General features: G+C 42.2%; 1 long non-coding RNA gene across 4 annotated transcripts; it reads right to left on the reverse strand.

Moving 5' to 3' along the window:
* Positions 1 to 2,361: 2,361 nt before the first annotated feature.
* On the reverse strand, positions 2,362 to 7,823 carry LOC129120953 (uncharacterized). 4 transcript variants are annotated; one of them, XR_013181894.1, is made up of 7 exons: positions 6,897 to 7,823; positions 6,307 to 6,371; positions 5,623 to 5,686; positions 5,341 to 5,367; positions 4,908 to 4,962; positions 4,000 to 4,121; positions 2,364 to 3,576 (listed from the first exon to the last, which is right to left on the reverse strand). It is a non-coding gene; the product is annotated as an uncharacterized LOC129120953 (long non-coding RNA). The 4 variants fall into 4 exon arrangements; XR_013181893.1 differs by lacking the exon at positions 6,897 to 7,823 and having other exon boundaries at positions 2,362 to 3,576; positions 4,590 to 4,962; positions 6,307 to 6,873; XR_013181895.1 differs by lacking the exon at positions 6,897 to 7,823 and having other exon boundaries at positions 2,363 to 3,576; positions 4,887 to 4,962; positions 6,307 to 6,872.
* Positions 7,824 to 11,638: the final 3,815 nt, after the last annotated feature.

Below are 11,638 nucleotides of genomic sequence, written 5' to 3' on the forward strand. Positions count from 1 at the left end.
TTGTATTTATTTCTACTTTAATCTATATATTAGACCGTATCAATTCATTAACCCAACACATCAGAACCACACAAATACCACACCTTCGTCAGCACCGGAACGCAGCCCACGCTCATCCCATCGCAGCGTATCCAAACAAAACCTATTTCTAGGACTAACAGAAGAAAGACCCCACGACATTTAACCCTAAGAAAAACTCAAACCAACCGAACTGTAAAGAAACTTTAAATCCCACTATAACTAGCCCAAAAGCTCCGTACATTCTCATCATAAACTTCCTCCTAAAGCAATGGCTCAAAACCCTAAAAACTCAGATACACATGGAAAATGACAGAACTGCTAGTAAAAACAAACACCCATGAAAAATTAAATCCAACCAACTCACTAAACTCAAAACCCTACAACTGACCCTAAACATTGCTGAAAAAGCCTCCAAAGGTCTACCTTTATGCTAACTCACAAATAATAACCAATAATCTATAAAAATTATTTTAAAAAATTAAAAAAAATAAATAAAAGCATGAAAATAAAAAATCTAAACTACTAAAAGACTAAAAAATATCACTACCCTAATTTAGAAACATATTGCCTATAAAAACCCACCATATAAATGCCCCTGTCTCTAAAACTAAAACTAAAACAAAAAACAAACCAGAAAGAAATCGGAACTTAGGAACGCTAAAACCAGAACGTTCAAGAAGTTCCACCATATCCCTGATCATACACCAACTACAAACAACATGAAACAATACAAACAATTCTTAAAAACTGCCTTAAAACAACTACAATTAAAAAACCTTTCAACAATTCAAAACCGCATTGAACAAAAGCCATCTCATAAATTAACACCCAAAACTCCAGCAGCCCAGCTGGCCCTACCAAATCTCTCTGTTGATACATGCAGTAAACAAAACCAAAATCCCAGGAATACCTATCAGAAGTCTAGGAAAGAAACCTCTTGAAATTAATCCTCCCTCAAATACAAACCAACCCGTGCAGAAAGTGAGCTTCACTCAAAAAACTATTTACACAGACCAAGAAATTAATAAGACCAAGAAATAAAACAACACATCATCTACCACCAACAAATAGAACAGTGAAGGAAGAAAACCCACTTTTTTTTCTTTTTTATTTTTTAAACTAAACCAAGCCCTTCCCACACGTGCATGGCCCCAGCAAGGGATTCTGCTGCAACAAGAAAGGGGGGGCAGCCCCCAGAAGGCTTGAGGTTCCTGCCCAGCCTCGCTGTCACGGGCCAGGGGCAGCGAGAGAGGGAGCGGCACAGACGGCGGGGACGGCCCGGCACGGAGCGGGGGCCGCTCTCAGCGCGATGCCGGCAAAGCCGCAGCTCCGGCGCTGTCGGCCGCGCTGCTTGAGCGGCACGGGGGGATCCGCCGAGAGCCTCCGGCCCCGCGCGGGGACTCCCGCAAGGGCCCAGGGGCGCCGGGCTCCGGCCCTCGGGGCTTTATTCTCCGGCAGCCCGAGCCCCGCGGCTGCGGGGCAAAGAAGGAAAGGGGGCACGGGAAGAGAGGAGCGAGAGCAGGGCATGACAAAGGGCGGCGAGGGAGCTCGGGCTGTGCAGAAAAGCGGCACGGGAAGGGAAAGCCCGGGACGGGGGTACAGGGAGGCTGGGCAGAGGAAGGAGACAGGGGGAACAGAAGGGAGTAGCGGGCTAGGGACAGGACAGGAAGGAGCCGGGTTTGTGGGGGGAGAGGGAATGGGGGAAAGGGAGCGAGAGAAGGCGAATACGGGGAGAAGGAAGGAGGGCTAGAGAGAGGGACAGGCGGGGAAGCCTCCCAGAGCCCCGGCTGCACCCCGAGCCCGGCCCGGCGCCTCGCCCTGCCCGGGATGCTGCGGCGCTCGGCGGAGCTCGGCTCGCTCCGGAGACGCTCGGCTCGAGTCGGCTCTTCGGCTAAACTCGGCTATTGTCGCCTCAACTCGGCTCTTGGCGCCTGCATTCGCCTCTTCGGCCGAGCTCGCCTCGCTTCGGCCCAACTCCCAGCCGCTCTGTGCCTTCGGCGCGCCTCGGCTCCGCTCGCCTCGGCTCGGCTCCCTGAGGGCGGGCAAGCGCCGCCGCCTCCCGTTCAGCTCGCCCGGCTCGGGGCTCTCCCGCTGCCGCGTCCCGCGGGCGGCCCGGCCACGGCGCGGACACGACCGGGAGCGCGGGCTCGGGCAGGAGCTCATTAGGCTGGGAGCGCACTGGCGCTAAGCAGCGCGCACGAGAGCAGCAGGCTCGCTTCGCCTGAGCTCGGCTCGCTTCCCTTCAGGCAGCCTCGGAAGCCTCGCCTCGGTTCGCTCGAGGCCGTCAGGGTCGGCCGCTCTCGCCTTGCTTCGGCCGAGCTCGTGCGATTCCCCCGAAGGCGGCGGCGTTCGGTTGTGGTTTTAGAAATATCCTCCTCTATCGATTGGATCTCTCTACAGTTAGATTTATATTTCTAGAATACTGTTATTCCAAATATAAACCCCATCTCTAACCAAATAAATACAATAAATGCCTTCTTTTAAACGATATCGAAATATTTTAATTTATACTTTGCATAATTATATTCACATTTTTATTTATAGTTTCTTTGATGCATTATATAAATAATTATATATAATATATATAAAATTCGAAAAATATATTTAAAAGCTTATTTATATTCTGTATCGTATCTACTGCTACAACTAATTTTTTCTTATATTTTTAAATTCTATATATATCTGTATGTATTTATGATATATTTCTAGACTTAGATTTCCACCTTCATATTGTTTGTATTTATAATTTTTATCATCAAAACCCTGCGTATTTACAAGTAAAAAAACCCGCTTTATTTAATGACTGTAAAAATATTTCTATATTTATAATTTTCATATTTCTATTTATAATTTGCTCTCTAGTACGTGATAACATACCTGCTCCTGCACCGCAGTGGGGCTCCCTCTCCTGGGCACCTCGGGGTGCCCCCAACGGCATCAGAGCCCCGAGTCTGCACCCCCCCTTTTCCTCTAGTTAGAAACTACACTGGAACTTTTTTCTGGAAACAAAGACATGACCTAAATCCTCTCCCCATGTCCCAGACAGAGAGATGTTCAGTTCTTAGTTGACTGGGCAGCAGTTTCTTCAATAGAATGATAAACAATATGGAAACGTTTTAGCTACAAGCAAATAGGCAAATCTGAACAAGGTCCTGGTGGCCAGCCACTGCAGTTCTTTTGAAGCAATTTTTTAAACAATCAAATACTGATACCACAAAAAATAAAGCAAAAAGCTGACTACTGGCTAAGAAAGAAGGAAAAATTAACTTTTGACGACAACAACATTCCAAGGACACAGGCTTTTTTTCCAATGTCATACCTTATTACTACCTCTCTTGGGAACTCTCATCGTGGATTCCAAAAGGAATAAATCCCTCAGAGTGTCCTAAAGCACAAAGTAGCTGCCTACAGGTGAAGGTGGCTACTTTCAGTGCAGACACAGCTGATGACACAGCAGTAGCACAGTTCCGTGCTGCACAGGGATAGTACTGTCTCCTCTTCTCCAGCAGCTGACTCTCTCCTGCCATGGTTTCTGTAAATGCATCAGAGCACGACCTTGAACACAAACAGGCAAGAAAACACCATCAGAAGTCTTTCACTAAGCAGTACAAGAAGGGTTCCAAGCAGAGACCAACAGCATTTCAAGGAAGCAGTCTGCAATTAAACCCCCTCAGATTTGTTCAAGTATCCGGCAGGTAGATGGAACCAAAATGGAACCATTCAGAAATGACAGAGAAAACCTCCCCAAGTATTTATACAGGAGGCCTTAATGTCAGAAATGGGATGACAGGTTATGTTCAGATAAGATGAATGTTTATTTGGATGTATAAATAAACTTCTCTCGTGGTCCTTTGCCAAAAAATATAACCTACAAGTGAACACCTACACCTGCCTAAAGAGACCTAATGAGCCCCTGGCAGCCACCGGCATCAAAGCACAGTGGATGTTTCTAATCCAGGGGAAGGAGAACAATATCACCTTTTGTTCTCTCCAGTTTGTTTCCTCTGCAGTCCTAGCTGCTTCTTATGATTTTTACAGTCTCTGTATCTTCTCGGGCAGCGCTGAGTCTGACGACCGGGATACGAGAGTCCTTCCCTGCCCTACGGAGAGAACCAGGAAAAAAAGTTAAAAAAAGAACAGGGCAGTTTGAAGTTAATACCTCCGACGAGAAGCAGCACCCGACAAACAGAGCAACGGTGAACAAAGCGTGACACCTCCCTGGGGACAGAAGACTTACAAACTCTCCGGGATTTACAATTCCAGTAACCAAGCCCTTCAGCACAGCAGCCAAGTGTCCCATTAGGTGGTGCTGCACCAAAGAATGATCCCAGAGGTTCCAAAGAGTGAAATGCACGTTATTGTCCAAAGACGTAAAATCTTGCAAAATACCAAAACTACAATAGATCTAAACTACAGGGCAAGAGTACAAGTGTTAGCTTGAGGAGCTGGAACCATCCAGGTGAGCAACTGCTAACTGGATCCTCAACAGAGTTTGAGGAACCCTTCAGGATACAGAAGGGTTTTCCCCAGCAATGTCACAGGCCGAGTTTTGATAGAAGTACACTTGCCAGATGCTCAGAAACGTCACCCATCCTCCTCCGGGTGTCCTGAGAGAGCTGGAATGGCTCTCATGTGCTTTGAGCTGGTTCTGTAAGGGCTCAGGGTGAATTCACCAGATGCAACCAAACTGGGCAACTCCCAGTGGGACAGAAGGAACCCAAAGCTTGTTTTACCCAAAGCTTGGGTAAGCAGAGCTCCAGCAAATACTGAGGAAACGGACAGAACAGGGTAACAAATAATAAACATACTTGTTTTTTTTTTAATGTAGGTGAGCAAAACAATTAAGGAGAAGGTGAAAAACTGACCATGACTGAACATTTCATCACCTGTAAGCTGACCATCCTTAGCATAGAGGACTCCAAATTGAAAATTCACCAATCCCTGGAAAATAAAACCAAATATTGTATGATAAACAGTCAAAAAGAAGACGTAAGAATTTGTTTCCTCCAAGGACTTTCACGTATGTACGTATCTTTGTATACATGCTACACATTAGAACATACATTTTATACCATCTCCCAATACATAATAATTTACCTTTAAACTTTGAGAGTATAGCATCAAATCATGAACTTAAATTGTTGCTCTATTATTGTTAAGTTGGTGCTTAAAGTTATTTTTGCTGTCATGTTCAAAAAAACATGACTTATTTTTACTGTAACGAGCAATTGATTTCCAAGTCACCATAAGCCCATCAAAATACAAAGCCGTATTCACCGGACGGGTCTGTGAGCAAGAAGTAGTCAGGCTTGTACTCACCTCTTGCCCTTCCAGAACCAATAAATCCTGTCAACAAAAACAGCATCTTTAGCCCCCTCCTATTAAAGATTCTACAAGGATGATGGTTTTATTTGTGTTTAGAAGTTTACATTTGAAATGGCCAGTTCAATGGATAAAGAGACAGTTTAAGTAGTATTAGATTATTATTATTATTATTATCTGCTACTGGAAGAGACAAACCAGTGGTATCTATACTTAATTACTTCTATTTCCAGGAAATCATAAAGAAAAAGAACCAAACAAAGAAAAGTCACTTCCTACCTTTTGTATCTCAGGATGAAAAATGTCTCTTGGGCTCTTCTCCAGTTTCTCCAGACTCCTGGCACTGAAATGCAAATGAACGAGTGCTTTATAGGAGGGCAAGTGCACATTCCAACCCCGAACCCCCAACCGATGGCAGTTACAGCGCTTACAAAATGAATCCTTCCCAGAGCCTCTGGGAAATGGAACGGTTTGTGCAACTGCCATTTCTTCCCCAAAATACTAACTCCCAACACTTCCTAAACTGAGTTTGCATTTTAAAAACAGAAATTAGGGAGACTCAGGGTGGAGATCAGGTTGAAATTGATTTCCTTCTAAAGCACAGGGCTCTGTTCCATCACCCTTCCCTTTGGCTCCACACAGAATCACGGGGAGCATTTTAGGAGGGCTCAAAAACCAATTCTATTTCTCTCTTTTTTCTAGTTCTCTCTCTTCCTAAATAATTCAAGGCAAGTCAAATGAAAAAGGACAAGTTCAGCATCAAATTCACACTTTTTCCCTTTGACTGCTCAAGAACAGGCTTTAAAACCACTTCTTGCTGCCTTCAACGATTATGACTTGCAAAACAGTTATTACAGGTTTGATAGGTTTGTCATAAAAACCACAGAACGCAAGCTCTGAATTACAGGAAAAGGTACACAGGCAAATATCTCAACTGATGGTGGCTTATTTGTCAATCCATACCTTAATGGAGATTGCACTGAGAATGTTTCAGTGGGACTCTAAGGGAAAAATATTTTCTGAGTACCCTGTAAACAAGAAAAGCTAGGATATATTACAGGACATACCCACTTGTTCTGCATATTCAAATAGGATTATCAATAAAAACATTTCAGTTAAAAAAGAAGGAAGAAAACCAAGGTAATTTTACTCAGCTACATTTACTGCCGATTTAGAGAAAAAAAAAAGTCACGGGTGCTGCAAAGAAAAAAAAAAAGTGAACCATAAACGCCTACAGTAGAACTTTAAAACAATTGCTCGGATAAAAGCAGCTCATGGAACATGAAGTAGAAAAAAAGCAAAACCAGTATCAGACCTGCCTGTTTTCTTACCATTGCACAAGAAAATCCGACAAGCGGTAGAAAGTCACTGCCTAAAACCGATCCTAGGATGTAACCAAGAACAATTGAGGCATTTGCTAATCTAAACGGAAACCTTTTCCGGACCCTAGTGTCAAATCACACGTTTTGTCTCTCAGCAGCTCGAGGCTGGAGAGCATTTCCCCTGGGGGTCGGGAGGGCAGGGGCACAAGGGGCTGAGTTTGCCGATCGCACCTGTGCCATCAGAAGGATCCAGCCCGGCGCTCCTTGCGCTCGCCATTCTCCGGGCCATCGCTGTGTTTTACTGCTCAGCGATGCCGCTCCATCTGTTTGCGTGGAAGGAAGAGCCACGAGCACTGAGGCACTCAGCAGCCGTGTCATGCCAGCGATGTCGAGCGCTCTCTGCTCGCAAGGCTGAGCCCGCCGCGGAGCCGCCTCCGCAGCCGCTCGTCCGCCCCCGCCCGCAGCAGCGGCAGCGGCCCGAGGGAGACGGCTGCAGCTCGGCGGCTCCCGCGCCTCCGCCAGCCCGAGGGCAGCCGCCGCACAGTGACCGCGGCAGCGCCCGGCGCCGCTCGCCCGGGGCGGCTCCTGCAGCTCCCGGCCCGCGGCAGCAAAGCACCGCCTGGCGCTCCGCCATCGGCGGGCGGCAGCGCGCCCCGCCCGAGCTCAGCCCCCGCCACCGGGACCGCTGAGCGAGGCCGAGGCGCCGGGCGGACGCCCCTTCCGCGCCGCTCGGCTCCGTGCGGGCGGCCGGACGGAGGCTTCGCCCCTCCAGCGTCGCTGCCGCGGCTCCGTCCCGCGTGGCACAGGCGCCGGGAGCTGCCCGCTCCCCCGGCGCGCGGCCGCCTCGGGCCGCCAGCCACTCCTACGGCGCGTCGGCCGTTGCGTCAGACGCCGCGCTTTACGGCCGCAGGGCCTGCCGGGAGTTGTAGTCTCGGGCTGACAGCCACCGCTCCGTTCTCCGCCACCGGGAGCTGCGCTCCCGCCAGGGGATCCAGCGGCTCCTTCGCTCCTGGGCGCGGAAGCACCTTAGGCAGCACCGCCCCTCCCGAATGTCCTTTCTTTTCCACTCCAACTCTTTTTTCTTTTTTTCACTCTGTTTTTCACCCCCTTTTCCACTTTGGCTCTTTCTTTTTCACTCTCACCCTTTTCCTTTTTCATTTTTTTTTCTTCCTTTCTCTTCCTTCTTTTTTTTTCTTCCTTTCCTTTTTCCTTTTCTTTTGCTCTCTCTTTCTCTCTTTCTGTCTCTCTCTCTTTCTTTCTGTCTCTCTTTCTTTCTGTCTCTCTCTCTTTCTTTCTCTCGCTCTCTTTCTGTCTTTTTCTTTCTGTCTCTCTTTATTTCTCTCTCTCTTTCTTTCTTTCTCTCGCTCTCTGTCTCTCTCTTTCTGTCTGTCTCTCTATTTCTTTCTCTCTCTCTTTTTTCTTACTCTTGCTCTCTTTCTGTTTCTCTCTATTTCTTTCTCTCTTTCTTTCTCTCGCTCTCTTTCTCTCTCTCTTTCTTTCTGTCTCTCTCTTTCTCTCGCTCTCTTTCTCTCTCTTTCTGTCTGTCTCTCTATTTCTTTCTCTCTCTCTCTCTCTCTCTTTCGTTCTCTCACTCTCTGTCTCTCTCTTTCTCTCTCTTTCTTTCTCTCGCTCTCTTTCTGTCTCTCTTTCTTTTTTTCTTTCTTTCTCTCTCTTTCTTTCTGTCTCTCTCTTTTTCTTTCTGTCTCTCTCTCTTTCTCTCTGTCTCTCTTTCTGTCTCTCTTTCTTTCTTTCTCCTTTAATTCTTTCTCTCTTTCTTTCCCTGTATTTCTAATCTTGGCTTTCCATTCTAGCTTTAGAATAAAAAAGCAGCAGTAGAAACGTTCAGGCTACCGGGGAGTGCAAAAAACCCCCAAACGGTAATGATTTTAGGAAAACTATTTCCTCCATGGGAGCCTCAAATTTTCTACAGCTGCAGATGACATAGAGCTTTTGTTTCTTCTTCTGTATAGTTTCTACTTTATACTCTATTTATACAGCGCCCCCTGCCGTCTGCGTGGGCACACTGCAGGCACAGCGCCCCCTGCCGTCTGCATCGGCGCACTGCAGACACAGCGCCCCCTGCTGTCTGATTTGGCGCACTGCAGGCACAGCGCCCCCTGCCGTCTGCATCGGCGAACTGCAGGCACAGCGCCCCCTGCCGTCTGCATCGGCGCACTGCAGGCAGAGTGCCGCGTAATGACGTCAGCCCGTCGACACGGCGCCCCGCCCCGGACACGCCCACTCGGGCGGCCGTCGCCATCTTGTACGGCATTCCGCGACGGCCACGGCGCTGCCATGTTGTACGGCACCCCGTGTCGGCCAGGGCGCCGCCAGCCTGTACGGCACAATTTTATGGCAGTCGCGCCTTTCGGCAGTTTTACTGCATTTGCGCTTTACGGCACCTTTTGCGACAGTCGCGCTTTACGGCAGTTTTACGACAGTCGCGCTTCACGGCACCTTTTGCGACAGCCGCGCTTTACGGCACCTTTTACGACAGTCGCGCTTTGCGGCACCTTTTGCGACAGTCGCGCTTTACGGCCCCTTTTGCGACAGTCGCGCTTTACGGCACCTTTTACGACAGTCCCGTTTTGCGGCACCTTTTGCGACAGTGTTGCTTTACGGCACCTTTTGCGACAGTCGCGCTTACGGCACCTTTTGCGACAGTCGCGCTTTACGGCACCTTTTGCGACAGTCGCGCTTTACTGCACCTTTTACGACAGTCGCGCTTTACGGCACCTTTTACGACAGTCGCGCTTTGCGGCACCTTTTACGACAGTCGCGCTTTGCGGCACCTTTTGCGACAGTCGCGCTTTGCGGCACCTTTTGCGACAGTCGCGCTTTACGGCCCCTTTTGCGACAGTCGCGCTTTACGGTACCTTTTGCGACAGTCGCGCTTTACGGCACCTTTTACGACAGTCGCGCTTTACGGCACCTTTTACGACAGTCGCGCTTTACGGCACCTTTTGCGACAGTCGCGCTTTACGGCACCTTTTACGACAGTCGTGCTTTACGGCATTACCCTTTTATGGAACTTTTACGGCACTTTACAGCACTTTACGGTTTTTATTTTGTTGTTCATTTATTTTTAATTTATTTTATTTTTTAAATTTTTTTTTACTTAATGTTTATTTTTAATTTTTCTTTTTTAAAGCTTTTTATTTTATTTTTTAAGTTTTATTTACTTATAATTTTTAATTTTTCTATTTTTAAAGCCTTTATTTTATTTTTCTAATTCTAGTTATTTACTTATTATTTTTAATTTTTCTATTTCAAAAGCTTTTTATTTTATTTTTTAAATTTTATTTTTTATTTAATTTTTAAGTTTTCTATTTTTAAACCATTTTATTTTTAATTTAATTTTTCTTTTTAATTTTTCTATTTTTAGAGCTTTATTTTATTTTTTAATTTTATTTTTTATTAAATTTTTATTTTAATTTTTCAATTTTTATAGGTTTTTTTTTTTATTTAGTGCTGCCAAGACCAACTCAAGCTGGTGATTGTGGTGGTGTTTGAGGTCTTGCATTACGGCACTACCTTTTATGGAACTCTTACAGCACTTTACAGCAATTTACAGTTTTTATTTTGTTTTTCATATATTTTAAATTAATTTTGTTTTTAGAATTTTATTTAATTTTGATTTTTTTATTTTTAAAGCACTTTATTTTATTTTTTAAATTTTTTTATTTACTTATTATTTTTAATTTTTCTATTTTTAAAGCTTTTTATTTCATTTTTTAATTTAATTTTTAATTTAATTTCTATTTTTAATTTTTCTATTTTTAAAGCTTTTATTTTATTTTTCTATTTTTTATTTACTTATTAGTTTTAATTTTTCTATATTTAAAGCTTTTTATTTTATTTTTTTAATTTTATTTTTTATTTACTATTTTTAATTTTTCTATTTCTAAAGCTTTTTATTTTAATTTTATTTTTTATTTAAGTTTTTTCTATTTTTAAAGCATTTATTTTTTATTTTTATTTTTCATTTAATTTTTATTTTTAATTTTTGTATTTTTAGTGTTTTAATTTTATTTTTTAATTTTATTTTTTATTGTTCATTTTTTAAAGCTTTTATTTTATTTTTCTAATTTTATTTTTATTTTTATTTTTATTTTTAATTTTTCTATTTTTAAAGCGTTTATTTTATTTTTTTTATTAATTTTTTATTTTTAATTTTTCTATTTTTAAAGTTTTTATTTAATTTTTTTAATTTTATTTTTTATTTTTAATTTTTCTATTTTTAAAGGATTTTATTTTTTTTTTTATTTAGTGCTGCCCAGACCAACTCAAGCTGGTGATTCTGGTGGTGTTTGAGGGTCTTGCATTACGGCACTACCTTTTATGGAATTCTTACAGCACTTTACAGCACTTTATAGTTTTTATTTTGTTTTTCATTTATTTTAAATTAATTTTGTTTTTTTAATGTTATTTAATTTTTATTTTTAATTTTTCTATTTTTAAAGCATTGTTATTTTATTTTTTAACTTTATTTTTTATTACTTATTTTTATTTTTCTATTTTTAAAGCTTTTTATTTTTTATTTCTATTTTTAATTTTTCTATTTCTAAATTTTTTTTAAATTTTTTTAAGTTTAAATATATCTATTTTTAAAGCATTTATTTTTTTATTTTTATTTTTTATTTAATTTTTATTTTTAATTTTTTTTTTTTTAGAGCTTTAATTTTATTTTTTAAGGTTTTTTTTCTACTTTTAAAGCTTTTATTTTATTTTCCTAATTTTATTTTTATTTAATTTTTAATTTTTCTATTTTTAAAGCATTTATTTTATTTTTTAATTTTATTTTTTATTTTCCTATTTTAAAGCTTTTATTTTATTTTTCTAATTTTATTTTTTATTTATTTTTTATTTTTAATTTTTCTATTTTTAGTTTTTATTTAATTTTTCTAATTTTATTTTTTATTTAATTTTTATTTTTAATTTTTCTATTTTTAAAGTTTTTATTTAATTTTTTA

The sequence above is a fragment of the Agelaius phoeniceus genome, chromosome 4 (genome assembly GCF_051311805.1).
Source record: "Agelaius phoeniceus isolate bAgePho1 chromosome 4, bAgePho1.hap1, whole genome shotgun sequence".
Taxonomy (NCBI): domain Eukaryota; kingdom Metazoa; phylum Chordata; class Aves; order Passeriformes; family Icteridae; genus Agelaius; species Agelaius phoeniceus.